The sequence below is a fragment of the Rhinolophus sinicus genome, chromosome 3 (genome assembly GCF_057876585.1).
Source record: "Rhinolophus sinicus isolate RSI-liver-muscle chromosome 3, RSI-T2T, whole genome shotgun sequence".
In the NCBI taxonomy this organism is placed as follows: Eukaryota; Metazoa; Chordata; class Mammalia; order Chiroptera; family Rhinolophidae; genus Rhinolophus; species Rhinolophus sinicus.
This window is the reverse complement of record NC_142503.1, coordinates 79,152,581-79,166,146: the sequence shown is the minus strand read 5'-3', so window position 1 is coordinate 79,166,146 and position 13,566 is coordinate 79,152,581. Positions and strand designations below refer to the sequence as shown.

Genomic DNA, 13,566 nt, shown 5'->3' with positions numbered 1-13,566 from the left:
AATATAAAGAATTTAGACGTCAAAGGCCTGTAAATAACTTAATCTGAGCATCTACCACTGATGGAAATGGTGTTAACAATTCTAGTAGTGAAAATCAAGTTAGGGAAGGAAACTCATCAGTTATTTTAAGTTTATGTGTGATTTGAGGGGAATTAATCAGGCACAAGTTAAAGAAAGGCCACACACATCAGCATTAGAGGAATTGTTAAGATGTGCAGAGATGAAAGGTACACAGTTACCATGTTAGAATACTGGGAGCCATTTCTTTGGAGCACAACCTAGGATACAGAAGGCAGCTAGCTCTGCACACGGCCTAGCACAGCTGCCGGGGCTAGACAGGTCTTACAAGTAAGGACTATCAATGATTTGTGCTGTTCTCAGATTGCAAAACAGGATGCATTTCACATACATCCTACAGATTTCATACTACAGATCTTTAACAGCCTCACAATTAGGAATATATGACATATATTCCAGGAAGGAAACCAAAAACTACAAAAGCAACCTCCTATTGCCTCCAGCTTTAGAAAGAACTACCACATAAAGCTGGCCCAGATCATCACAGCTAAAACCCCTTTGTAAAAATTTGTCTTGTGCAGAAGAAAGAAATGCTATTTGTTCCCTCTTCCAGAGGTGGGGGCATTGGGTTGTGGTGCATAAGGGTAAAGTGTAGATGTAAAAATTGCACCTTATATACAGACATGCGTCGCTTAATGGTGGGGATATGTTTTGAGAAATGCGTCGGTTGGAGATGTCATCATTGCGCAGACATCATAGAGCACACTTACACACACCTAGATGGCACAGCCTACTTCACACCTAGGTTAGGTGGTATACCACCATCTTTTATGTATGTGATACGTCGTTGACCAAAACATTGTTATGTGGCTTGTGACTATATGATGAAGAAAAATTTGTTTGCTTGCAGAACACACAACTGAAAATGTTAGTTTCTTAGTTGCTATGAATGACTTCCATCAAAAAGTACTGGCAACTCCAAGATTAATATTAGTACATGAGAAGCAGCTATTAAGTAGTATATTCTAATACATATATATATATATATATATATATATATATATATATATATATCATATATAATAGGGTAAATAAGATAACAGACAAAAACATCACAAACTGTTATTGAAAGCAAAAACACATCTGACAACACTAACTGAAATTCTGTTCCTCTGAACAGAACTACCCTGAGAACTCAGGTAAAACGAAAGTGCTAGAAGGACTTTGGAAAATATGAACTAGTAAGGACCTGAAAGGGATTCATTATGCCAGCCTTCTGGGTGGTTCCACCTGCTGGAGGCTGACATCTCAGGACAGGACACCGCATTGCATCCTGGTCATCCAATTAATTACTTGAGGACACCCACCCGTCATCAGGGAAAAAAACTGAACTGCCTAGCAATGTTATTTTGAGGAAGATAAAATATTTTAAAGAATCAACAAATGCCTGTTACAAACATTGGAGAAAACAAACTCAAACCACTGAGCCCAAGCAGATGGATAAGAGGTATAATACCTATTCATGTCTGAAGACAGCAGACTGTTATTGCTACCAAGAATTTGGCCTAAATTCTTAAGAGCAGATAAAAGAATTAAATGGTTCACTTATGTGACCTGACTGCATTTATTCCCCATATGCTTACTCATATATCTTTGTGGTTATTTATTATATCCTGTTACTATTTTTTTCCTTCTTTTCAAAACGTATTAAAATTCCTGCGGTAAGAATAGCACTACTGCTACTACTGATAGTAAGTTATGGTAACCAACATTTACTTAGTGATTGCTACTCTTTCACTTAATTTATGCAGCAACTCTAAGGGCACCCTTTACTATTTTCCCCATTTTTTAGTTAAATCAGTTGCAATTCTCAATAGTAAAGGAATTTTTCCCTACATCACACAACTGGGCAACAATAATCCTGGAGATTCAAGCCCAGACTGGACTGATGGCAAGAGCCATGCCCTGGTCTCCCTGACCCTAAACACTGTCTCGCATGCAGGGCAGTATGGAAGCACCAGGATATCCTCCTTGAAGGGGGTTAAGAACTTCTTTATTGGGGAAGTATCTATGTGTCTTTCTCCAGAACAACAGGCTGCTTCTCTGCAGACGGAGGTAGTGGACTGGATGTTCTCCTAGCTCTGTGATTCTGGTTTCTATTACCGCCCTAGCAAGAAATATATGTATTATGAATAGTACATGCTGTAGTTTCCTATGGACAGATCTCTGGGAGTGTGTGTGTGTGTGTGTGTGTGTGTGTGTGTGTGTGTCGGGTTGGGGGGAGACGTGCAGGGATTGTTGCCAAAAGATTTCCATCAAAAACACACGAGTCAAAATACTTACCTTCTAACTGCTGTTGGAGCTGCTTTCTAGCTAGGTAGGCGTTCCAAATTCCAAGCTGCTCTTATTATGGACTTGATTTTAAGGAACACCTATTCTTTTTTTTCACACATGCTAATACATTGTCCCTCTTGCCTCTCCTAATAGCCCATGAGTCTTAAATTTGGAGCCAGAAAAGTACTGCCTTTGTAAAGCACAAAAGAACACCAGTTTTGTGGGTTTTTTTTGTTTTTTTTAATCACACGAGGTCTGAATAAAAAGCTCCTCGACCATTCACAGGCTGCTTGCATTGTGCAGCTTTTCCCTGACTGCTGAGAACCTCTCCTTGCTCCCGTCGCTGACAATGCAGTACCTGAAGGAGAAACACTGCACACGGAGCTTACGCGGGAGTTGGAAGACCTGGGATTTTTGCCAGTGTCCTCTCTGAAAGACTGGGGGCCTTTTTTCTCGGTCAAACCCTGATAAGCATATTGCAGTTTGTTGTTGTTTTTTGTTGACTGCCTGCCAGCGCTTGTTTCACAATTTTATTGCAATGATGTCTTCCCAACATGCTGGCACTTAGGGACTTTTTTCTTTTCCTGTTTTGGTCCCACCAACGTGAAATGTACAGTGAGACTTTGATTGGTCATAGTCCACTCCCAGGTAGTAAGGCGTCAGTATGTGGACTAAGTTCCCAGGGCTCTGGCTCCCCAGGACAATGTCTCTTTCTTCACCAAGCTGATGGTGAATATCTGGTCAGCCTCATCTATTTAAAACCAGCCAAGCAGGAATCCTCATGCTGGGACAGGATTCTTTTGTTTGTTTGTAAGTAAACAATGGACTCCCGCTCTTCCTAACTAAAATTAAATTCTAATCACTCTTAAAATAATACCAAAGAACTAATCTAATTGCAATAGGAGGGCAGAGGGAGATGGTGGCAAATTTACTGCTGTTGGTTGCTGCTTCACCACTCTGTTTAAAGTGTTTTCTAAGTGATGATTCTAGAGAACTCTTTTTCTATCCAGAGGAAATTATTTTGTTCCTTACAGGTAGATAGAGCCGAGTGAACTAAAAGCCAGGTGGGCATGATTATACCTGAAATCATTTCCTTTTGGGTAAATAGGATTGAGTTATTTGGGGGTGGGCATTTAATTTTTTTTTTTAAGAATTTTTAAAAATGCCTAAAAATGAAAAGGCTGTGCAAAATTACTAGCATTATCTTCTTGCTTTAGAATGACATAAAGACCCTTGCTTTAAACAGTCTCAGTATAGGAAGATCTGTATTGAGGAAAAACTAAGGGAGTGGGTGTAATGTTTTACAAAATCATTTATAGGAGTCTCTGAAGCAGAAGCTCCATGCCTGTAGTTATAACATGACCTATTTAAACGCTGAACGTTTGTTGAAAGGTGCAATATTTCCAACTTCTCCCTCAGCTCAGCACGAGCCCTTCTGGAAAGAACAGGACGTCACCGTAACTGGGGACGCTTCACAGCTCCATCTGAACCCCAGCCAATGGTCTGTTACTTATTATCTCCCTCAGGTTGACAGTAGCCTTCTTTCCTGCGGTTTACATTTCCATCTGATACTGGAAACATCATCAACCCAATTTTCTTGCATTTCTGACTGAATACAAGGTCAGTATAATTGTGATATTACCTTAATCACGGTTTCTATCGGTTCAAAATCCAAAGTCCACTCGCCTGTCAAGAAACTCCTGCGGCTCACTCACATATGCTCACAACCTACAAAAAGACACCGTGCCTTTTGCTCATCGCTGCAATTTCGATTCATCTCCACCCAAATCCTTCCTGTCTTCTTCCTCCTCACCATGGTAAAGGCAACTTTGTGTTTATGCAGACTTGCACTTCTGCATTCCACTTGTAATGCAGCTTCCCTGTTTCCGGCCAGGTCACTGACCTTAGGACTTGGGGGAGCTTCCGCCGCCCTGGCTGGGTAAAATTACCCCCATCGTCAAAATCACTTCTCCTTCGCACTCTGTACTCCTCAATTGTGCTAATTCTGTGCCATCACCAAGGCCACCTTCCTCTTTCATGCCACCCTCGTCACCACTCTCAACACAATGTCTGTGGTTTGCTTTAGACCCTCATTTCTATGAAAGGATGTATACTTGTCCTATGTGAGGTGCTTTTCTCCTCCAGGCTGAGTGGCCTGATTTACATACATGTAGGGATGAGTAAGGCATTTCAAATGCTAGAAAGCTTAAAATGTGAATTTCCTCATTTGTTCTCTATTGAGTAATATCTCTGGTTAGGTTTCGGTAGTCCTAGAAAGACCTTCTGTTGTAAAAGCATGAAGTCTTCATTTGTCCATTCAGTCATACAGTAACTATGTGTCTGATACAGGACTCAGCATTGGGTGTCTAGTAGTGAATAAAAAGGACATAATCCAAGGATTCACGGGTCTCACAGCCTCGTGGAGGCAAAAGATAATCCAACCAGTAAGCACATTTCCCACTACAACTTGTAGTCTCTCACCTGAAGGGAAAGGACATGGTAACATGAAAAAAAAGATCTCTGGTGAGAAGGGGGTGTCGGGAACCCACATACAAGGTCGGACAGTTAAGATGGCAAACCTGTTGCAATGATGTTGCTAACCTTTTTTGATATCAGAGGGATTATTCATTTATGAATTTGTACCAACTGGACAGTTAACCAAGTTTACTATTTAGAAGTGCTGAAAAGGCTGTGTGAAAATGTTAGACAAAAATGACCTGAACTTTTCTCCAACAATTCATGGCTCTTGCATCACGACAATGTACCAGCTCACATGGCAGCCTGTGTGGGAGTTTTTAGCCAGTAAACAAGTCACTGTATTGGAACACCCTCCCTACTCATTGGCCCCCAATGACTTCTTTCTTTACCTGAAGATAAAGGAAATATTGAAAGGAAGGAATTTCGATGACATTTAGGACATCAAGGGTAATACAACGACAGCTCTGATGGCCATTCCAAAAAGAGTTCCAAAATTGCTTTCAAGGGTGGTGTTAGTGCATAGCTGCTGTCAGTGCATAGCTTCCCAAGGGGAGTACTTTGAAGGTGACCATAGTGATATTCAGCAATGAGGTATGTAGCACTTTTTCTAGGATGAGTTCACAAACTTAATTGTGAGACCTCATACATAGATGGTCTGGTCACAGAAGGTCCCTCTAAGGAAGTAACATCTGAACTAGTAAGACCTGCAGGAGGAGGAGGAGCCAGCCGGGAGCTCTAGGGTACTTGAGGACCCAAGGACAGTCTAGCTGGAATGTGGTGAAGGAGGGGGCAGGGTTCTCAGGAGCTGAGCTTGCAGGGCTGTGGGCCATTTAGGGAAGTCTGCATGCTGGTCCAAGAGCCCAGGGAAGCAGTGAAAGGGAGTGACAAGATCTGATTTATGCTCCCCACACATGAAGTTCAGCAAAACAGTGGTGGCAGCAAAGATGGAGAGAAGGGAAGGAATTTTCACTTTTTAGGAAGCATCAACAGGGCTTGCTGAGATAAAGCCATTGGATTTGGTCACTAGTCATTGATGTGCTTTGTGAGAGCAGTGATGATGGACTTACAGGAGAAGGGAAACATAGCTGTGGAGTGGGTGGAGGTTTAGGAAGTAAATGTAGCTCGTAGCTGTGCTAACCTTGTAAGGTGTTAGGTAACGGAAGGACTCAGCCTTCAGGGGAAGAAGGGTGGGGAGAAAGGTTTGTTTGGAGAAGGGAGACTGGCCTGTTTATGGGCATGTCAGTGGGTAGGGTAGGGAGGGAATGAAACTACCAGAGAAGGGGCAATGAGATGGGTACCCGCTGGGGAGGTTGGAGAAAATGATCCCGAACACAGATGAAGGAGGGGTGAGCCCTGGATGCAGGTGGAGCGTGGAGGGAGTGAAGCCTGGAGGTGGAGGAAGGAAAGGTGAAGGCTGATGATGGACTCCTGGCCTTTGTTTTATCCACCGGGTAGGAAAGGAGGCCTCTGTCTAGAGAAGGGAGAGAGATTTTGGAGAGAGTAGTAAGGGTTTGGAATCCTAGCTGCCTCATCAATCCAGAGGGGCTGCTTCCGAGCAAGAGAAAGGGCTGAAGAGCAGTTAGCAGCTTTGCTGAATTTGTTTCGAAGCCCTTCCAAACAGCTAAGTACAATTTTCCCCAGCAGTGCCGCTTCACTCCAGAGAAAAATGTGCTGATGTACTTTGGAAAGATTTTCAATAACACGGGCTTTCTAAACAACTTTCAGTTTAACCAGGACATTATTCAACCAGAACCCCCCCTCCCCCAAGTATTCCAGTTAGTCCAAGTTTTACTGAAACATGTCAGCACTGAGAAATGCAGAAGGCAGCTAAGTAGGATAGACTAAAAGGCATCAGGAATCCCACATCTGTGCACAGAGCAACAATGGCAGGTCTCAGAGGCTCACCGTTTCCAACCTGCCATCTCAAATGCATAGCAGTCCCGTGGGTTAAAAAAAGGAAAAACAAAGGAGGAAATCCGCAGCACAGAGTAGAAAGGCAGTGCATTCACAGTATTCCAAGGCACGTGTGCATTTATTTACTTGTACAGGGCATTTTGAAATGTTCACTTGGAAATTAACCAATGGCTTTGCAAAGTTTGAATGAACAGTTAAAGGAACTCAAATGGCCAAACCTGTACCAAATAGGTGCATTATAGGAGTTATGTAAAAACAATCCTGTAAGAATGTGTGTGGTGCATACACACACAGGGCCAAGCTAAGGTATGTGAGCTGTTGGCAGAGGGCACGGAGAAACCTGATCCTGCACTTTGTAAATTATAAACTGTTTACACCTGTCATCTGTGTCTGGGTCTCAGCTAATGACACTTTTAACAATTGGCTTATGTGTGAGCGAGTGCTAAGAGCCGGGCTTTCAAAGCAACCACATGCAAAGGCACTGCTGTTGATGCCCTCTGAAGTCTACAGGAAAATAACCAGCACAGTGCCAAAGTTGTGAGAGAGGACTTCTACCGCCAGGTTTAGGGTATTTTTAGAAGGATGGCTCTTGAAAATGTCTCCAGTGGAACAACAAGGCCTTTACAAGGTAGATGGGGCCTGGCCATGCGGTTATACCATCCAGAGGGAACCAAATACCTCGGAGACACTAACCTCCAGGCCCCCCAGTTCTCCAAACAGGAAGAGCCAATTGGAAAAGGCAAGATTTATTATATCATATTAGGGTCACTGAATCATGCCCACCTGGCCCACACAATTGTGACAGGAACTCTATTCTTTTTAAAACTTTATTCCCCCATTTCCCCACTCCAGGCCCTCCCCATCCTTACCCCCCACCCCCAACCTCTAGTCCGATGTCCTGCATGTAGGCACTTATTAAATGTTTAGCGAATTTAAGATTTAGGAAATGACTGTGGTCAGAGGGCAGTGTACGTAGTAGTTAAGGTTGTGGGCTTTGGAGCCAGCTTGGCCAGGGATCAAATCCAGGCTGCCCCACTGAACCAGTGTGTGACCTTAGGAAGTCTCCTCACCTGTAAAATGGGGATAATAATAGGATGTATCTCCGTGTGTTGTGAAGATTAAATGAGTCATGATACACAGAGAGACAGATCTGAGCTTGGAGCTTGGTAAACACACAATACAATGTTATTATTTTGCAAAACTAAATTACTCTTGGGCAGAGGGAGCCCTTTTGAAAATACATCACCTAAAATAAAGGCACGCAGGTATTTTTGGTCACCGGTTAAAAAAGATTCTACTACAAGTTTTGCATTTTCAGTAGCCTGCTTTTAAAAGTAAAAATTTCAGATTAATACGGGTTTTTACTTTTCAGAAGTCCAAAGAATCGTTAATAAAACTGTATGCAATTTTATTTTTTAAAAACCAGTATGAATCGCTTTTAAAGAAATTAAGTTAAGCTTCTAAAATATTTTTTCCTCTTTAAAAAACCAAAACAAAACAGATTCTGTTGCTTTTTGGAAAGAAACCCACATCTGGGATGCCAAATTTCAGCCTTAATACCACATGGAACAGCTGAGTTATAATTTTTCAACCTCTCAGAACACACAGACTTCTGATGGGAACGCGGGAAAGGACATTTATCTTTTCAGCTGCATGAAAATGAAACCCATAATATTTTAGTGACTAAAAGAAAAATACATATTAAAAATTAAGACCATGTGTAACAGGGAGTGTCTGTATAGCTACAATACTGGAACTTGTACAATCACCTACTGTACAGATTATGTCCTTTACCAATTACTGCAAGCAACAGTGCCTTTTATATTAGAATGAAACTAAGGTAAACAGTGGTGATTTTCAATGACACTTAAGATTTACAAGATTTCGTTCAAATGGATATATATGCAGCCATACTAAATTCTAACCACCTTCTGATGAGGCAAACAAAACACAGCACTCACAAAAATGGGGGTATGGGGGAGAATACTGATTAAAATTGCTCACTTAATCCCTAGTTGTAGACCATACAGTAGCTCTTATAGCTGTGTCTAAAGACACTACAATAACTGGTTGAAATATAAAAGATTCTGTTAATCACTATTTATACTAGATTCTTTATCTACACTGACCAGATTCTTGTTGTCTCGTGTTAATGCCCGAGGTTAAGAACGCCCTTAGACACTGTACGATTATTATGCCAGTTTCATAATCAGAATCCATTAGTTCATTTAACACAGTCGGAGAAAAACTCATTTGTCTCCTTCAGTGTGTTTCACAAAGTGACACAGGGTCAGGCATTATCTGGTGCAGGGGGACAGTGAAATTAAAGTCCCTTGGTACCGGCATTCACAGCAGTTGCATGGATGATTATCAGGCTGGATATAATTATAGAGCCACCGCAATCCCCCACAATACACTGGCTATCTGCCTAGCACAAATGTTTGGATCCTTAATTTGTTGTGGGCCAGAATACGCGTATCTATGAAGTAGCCATGCATTTTTGTGTACCATTGATTACAACTTGGATAGGCAACTGCTGCCATTTGCATTTTGGAAGCTTGGCAGCTATTAAGCGACTAAGCCTAGTGTTTGGACAGAAAGATAGGACGCAGGTCTTCAGAAAGGCTTTTAGTGGCAGAATGATGACACCTCTGCCAGGATCCTATCACAGGCTCATTAGCTGAGTGGATATTTGAGCCTAGTCAGTTTCAAAGATATACTCATACAAAGTCATCTGCTTCATTAAGCTAATTTACCTGAGCTGGCTTTCCTGATAACCAACTGCTTCTACAGTATCAGCTCCACGCTGTAAAGACAGATGAGGATGGGGTGGGACGAGAGGTATTGGTCAGCAGAATACTGGGGTTTATGTGGTTGTGCTTTCCTTTAATTGGGCACTTCCAGGAATCCACATGGCCTGTTACTCACTTTTGGTTTCAAAGGATGAAGGTGGAAAATGAGAAAGATTGTGTGCTATGTTAAACACACCGCGAGTAGTATCCAATTGTTAAGAAAGGAAAAGAAAGTGGTAGTAAGAGCTACACATATGTTGATGAGGTGTTTAACCTCTAGTGATCTGAAGAATTGCTTTATGATGAGATTTACTTAAATGATATGACCTAAAGGAAATTATATCTGCAGCTTATATTCTGCAAGAAGTTGTTAAAGAAAAATCTGTATTTTTCCTTCCCCCATCCCTTTTCTGGTACTCTACTTGCATCCTCGTTTGTTTTTAGTAAGCTTTTGCTGTGTGGTATTTAGACTTGAGTGTTATTAAATTAATGACACTTGAGTTGAACTTTGGCCTGTTAGAAAAATTAGTTGAGAGCTGTTTGGATGTTAAAATTTAATCTTATCTAAGGTTTTGTGGTCTCAGCGTTGACTTTAACTGAAAGTTCTTACTGACTTTCCCACCATGCTGTTAACGCTGCCAAAGACTAATAATTAGACTTCACTATGTAGAACCAACTCACTTGACAGAGAGAAATGAAACAGCATATGGTACCTCGCTAGCGCTTTCTCTTAGCACAGAGCTAGAACATCAGCTCTCAGGAGGGAGATGGGTAAGAATTCCTTTTCCAAACTCATATATACTTTCATTTTTCATGGCCTATTGAATATAAAAGATCACTTTCTAAAAGTTCTTCAGTGAGAAATATTTCCCTACATGTAGTAAAAAAAAAACAAAAACACCCATATATTTTCTTGCATTGAATCATTAGAAATAGTTTTATTTTTTTTTAGCAAGCCCCAAATTAACTTTTTTAATTTGGCAATAATCATCTTTAAGCCATGTTCAATTTCTCTTTATCCAGCATTTTAGAAGATCCACCGCCACCCATTTTTAGGGCAGAAATGTTCAATTGCTTAGTTCTAATGACAAAATGTTTAAAGCCTATTAAACTGAAGAATTAACCTGCTTGAATTGATATTTTGCTAGTAGGAGCTTTAAGTAACAATTTAAACTTCACTGTCAGGAGTACATAAAATAAATATCATCTTTTCACACCCAGGGGAATCTGGGCCAGCTACGTCTTTCTCAGTTCTTATTTCATTGTCCATATAATTGAGTAAGATACCTACTCAATGCAATATTGAGGTCACAGATTTAATAACACAGAACTTGGGGGAATGCAAAATTTACTTTTCTCAAGATAACAATTTCTTCCAGGGGATGGGCTTTACATGCATGTAAGCTATGCTTTCAGCAGTGTAACTACGTCAGGGATTTCATAGACTAAGGTGTTACTACATGAATAACGGCCTCTTACGTTTCACGTATATTTCAAGAGCCTGTATTTGCAAATACAAATGCCGGGGCGGTCTGCTGTGTGTTCCCAGGGCCCGCGTACATTATAGGGTTTCTGAGGCCAGCTAGCACTAAGGCCTGTAGAAAAGAAAGTCTGGCGCAATCTACAGTAACTGTTTCAAGGCTCCAATGCATTATGACGTGAACTATGTAAATAAATCTAAGCCTTTCTGGAAAAATTAAAACTTAAAATGTGTAGCATTTTTCTTACAGCACATAGGTATTTGTGCTTTATTTTGCAGTTTGTTATTGACATATCCATCTCTCCCATAAACTGGAAATCCTCTGAGGACAGAGACTGTATATTCAATTATTCATTCATTGATCCATTTATTTACCCATCAAACATCTGTTACCCCTTGCCAGGTTCACTGTCTAGTGGTGTGGGCAGATTAGTAAACAAATAATGTCAATTGGATTGTTATGATAGAGCTCTTTCATGTGGAAGGAGGGACATTAGTGACTAACTGTCAGAGGGGATCAGGTAAGACCCCACAGAGGAGGTGATGTTTGAATAGTGTCTTAAGGGAAGGGGAGGCATTCCCAAGGCAGAAGGAAGAATGGGAAAGAAAACTGGGGTGGGGGTGGGGGAGGTAGCAATGGGCAAAGCATTGGGAAAAAGCCCCAGAGAAGGATAGTGCAAGATACCAAGGTTCAGAAGGAGAGAAGGAAAGAAAGCCAAGGAAAATCCAGTAAGAGCCGTTCTTGCAAACTCTTCCAATTCAACTGATTTGTGAGAAATTGTCAACCTTGTTAAGGGCAGTGGACTGAAAGCCCAGTGTCATGGTTAATCCTGGGCAGCAGGCAGGAAAACCAAGGTGCTTGGGCAGGGCGCTCGCCGAGGACCAGGTGAGAGGACACCAGAGAAGTTCTGAAGCGCTGCTTCCTTCCTGAGTTCTGGTACATCAGCCAGCCCTCACCTTTCTTCCTGCCACAGTGCCTGAGACAGTGCCTTACTCGTCCACATAGACAATACATGCTCAATTTAAATGGCTGAAAATAAATAGAAGTAACATCCATCCCCCTTGAGGTATCTGCAGTGTAGCTGGGAAGAGAGATACGAACCAAGTAGATAATGACTAACACCAGTGACCAGAAGCTGTTCCTCCTTTTAACATTGCAAATACAAATGCCGGGTCGGTCTGCTGTGTGTTCCCAGGGCCCGTGTACATTATAGGTTTCTGAGGCTAGCTAGCACTAAGGCCTTTAGGAAAGAAAGTCTGGCACAATCTATAGTAACTGTTTCAAGGCTCCAATGCTGAAAATAAACCCTCCCTCCTCCAAAAGGAGTAATTTAGACTTCCATGAAATTTTGGTCAAGCACCAAACTGCAGTTGCCATCTTCTCAGAATGGCAACTATGCATAAGTGAAACAAAATGTAGGCAGCTCCAATGCAAGACATGGAAGGCTATGGTTGGGAAGTTCTGCAGAACAGGGAAAACCAAAACTATAATGAGGAAATATTCTTACAAAACAAGTGATCCAAAATTCAAAATGCTGAAACGTGAGGATAATGCCAACCGACAGCACAAAGGGCACTGAGAAAGATCTGGGAGCACACGTTTGTTAGATATGGCTTCACGGACCGGGGCTTTTAATCCCAATAACAAGCATGTGAAGCAAAAACATCATCATCTCACTGTACAGTCAAGACACTTGAGGCTGACGGATACTAAATAACTAACCCAGGGCCACTGAACCACTACAGGAAGGAATGTGATGGAAACCCATTGGAATATCAACTCCATGAAAGCAGAGACTTCCTCAGTGCCTAGGACATGCCCGGCGTATAGTCGGTGGTCAATAAGTATTTTTCTGAAATGACCCAGACTTCAAAGCCTGCGTTTACAAAGTGGTCAGGATCAACTACATCACAGAGAAGATAAACTTTTGTACTTGCTCCTGGGATAAAGAATTGCCTAGATAGGCAAGTGGGCAGACGTTCGTTTGGGCGAACTGAACTATTAATAACATCAGTCAAAACAAGTAAGATAAGGAACATAAAAGAGTTCAGAGATAGAAAAGCCTAGGTCTTCACCCAAAATATTTTTTCTTGTGCTAGTAGAAAAATGTTTTCATTGTCACTGAAACAATAGCTAAGACAAAGCGTAGAACATCTGACCCCTAAAGAACAGCTTCTAAAAATTAAGTATGTGTGTACACATAATCGTACATACATTCTATATAGGAGGTTAGGAACATGTGAAAATAAACAGTGATGTTGAAAGATGTCTTTAACCTTAACTGTAGCATTTGCTAGTCGAAACTGTAATTACCGTTGTGTTTTTGGTGGTGACTGCTCATGATTCTTTTTAAAGGTCTGACAGCTGCCTTCCTGGTATTTATGTGTTTCTTGTTAGGGAGCCCAAGATTCACAACTCTGAGCTTGTAATGAGGAAAAGAAGACAATACAAATAGCATGAAAAGAAGTATGAACTGGATATCGCCAGAGAGACAAATCACATATTCTATGCTGCTTTAATTGGAAAACAGTTCTTTCATGGGGTTACTT

At 41.3% G+C, this 13,566-nt stretch overlaps 1 protein-coding gene and 1 long non-coding RNA gene across 5 annotated transcripts in view; one reads left to right on the top strand and one right to left on the bottom strand.

The window, feature by feature from the left end:
- The window catches only part of LOC148758511 (uncharacterized), a 209,843-nt gene that overhangs the window by 9,193 nt on the left and 187,084 nt on the right, over positions 1 to 13,566 (bottom strand). The gene's annotated exons all lie outside the window — the stretch shown is intronic.
- Positions 1 to 13,566, top strand: part of SEMA6A (semaphorin 6A) — a 121,799-nt gene that overhangs the window by 32,566 nt on the left and 75,667 nt on the right. The window contains exons 1-2 of one of the 4 annotated variants that reach the window (XM_019746525.3): positions 3,020 to 3,162; positions 3,879 to 3,972. The exons of the other annotated variants lie outside the window; for them this stretch is intronic. The gene's annotated coding sequence lies outside the window, so the exon portion shown is untranslated. Of the gene's footprint in view, positions 1 to 3,019; positions 3,163 to 3,878; positions 3,973 to 13,566 lie in introns of those variants that run through there. 4 annotated transcript variants of the gene reach the window in all.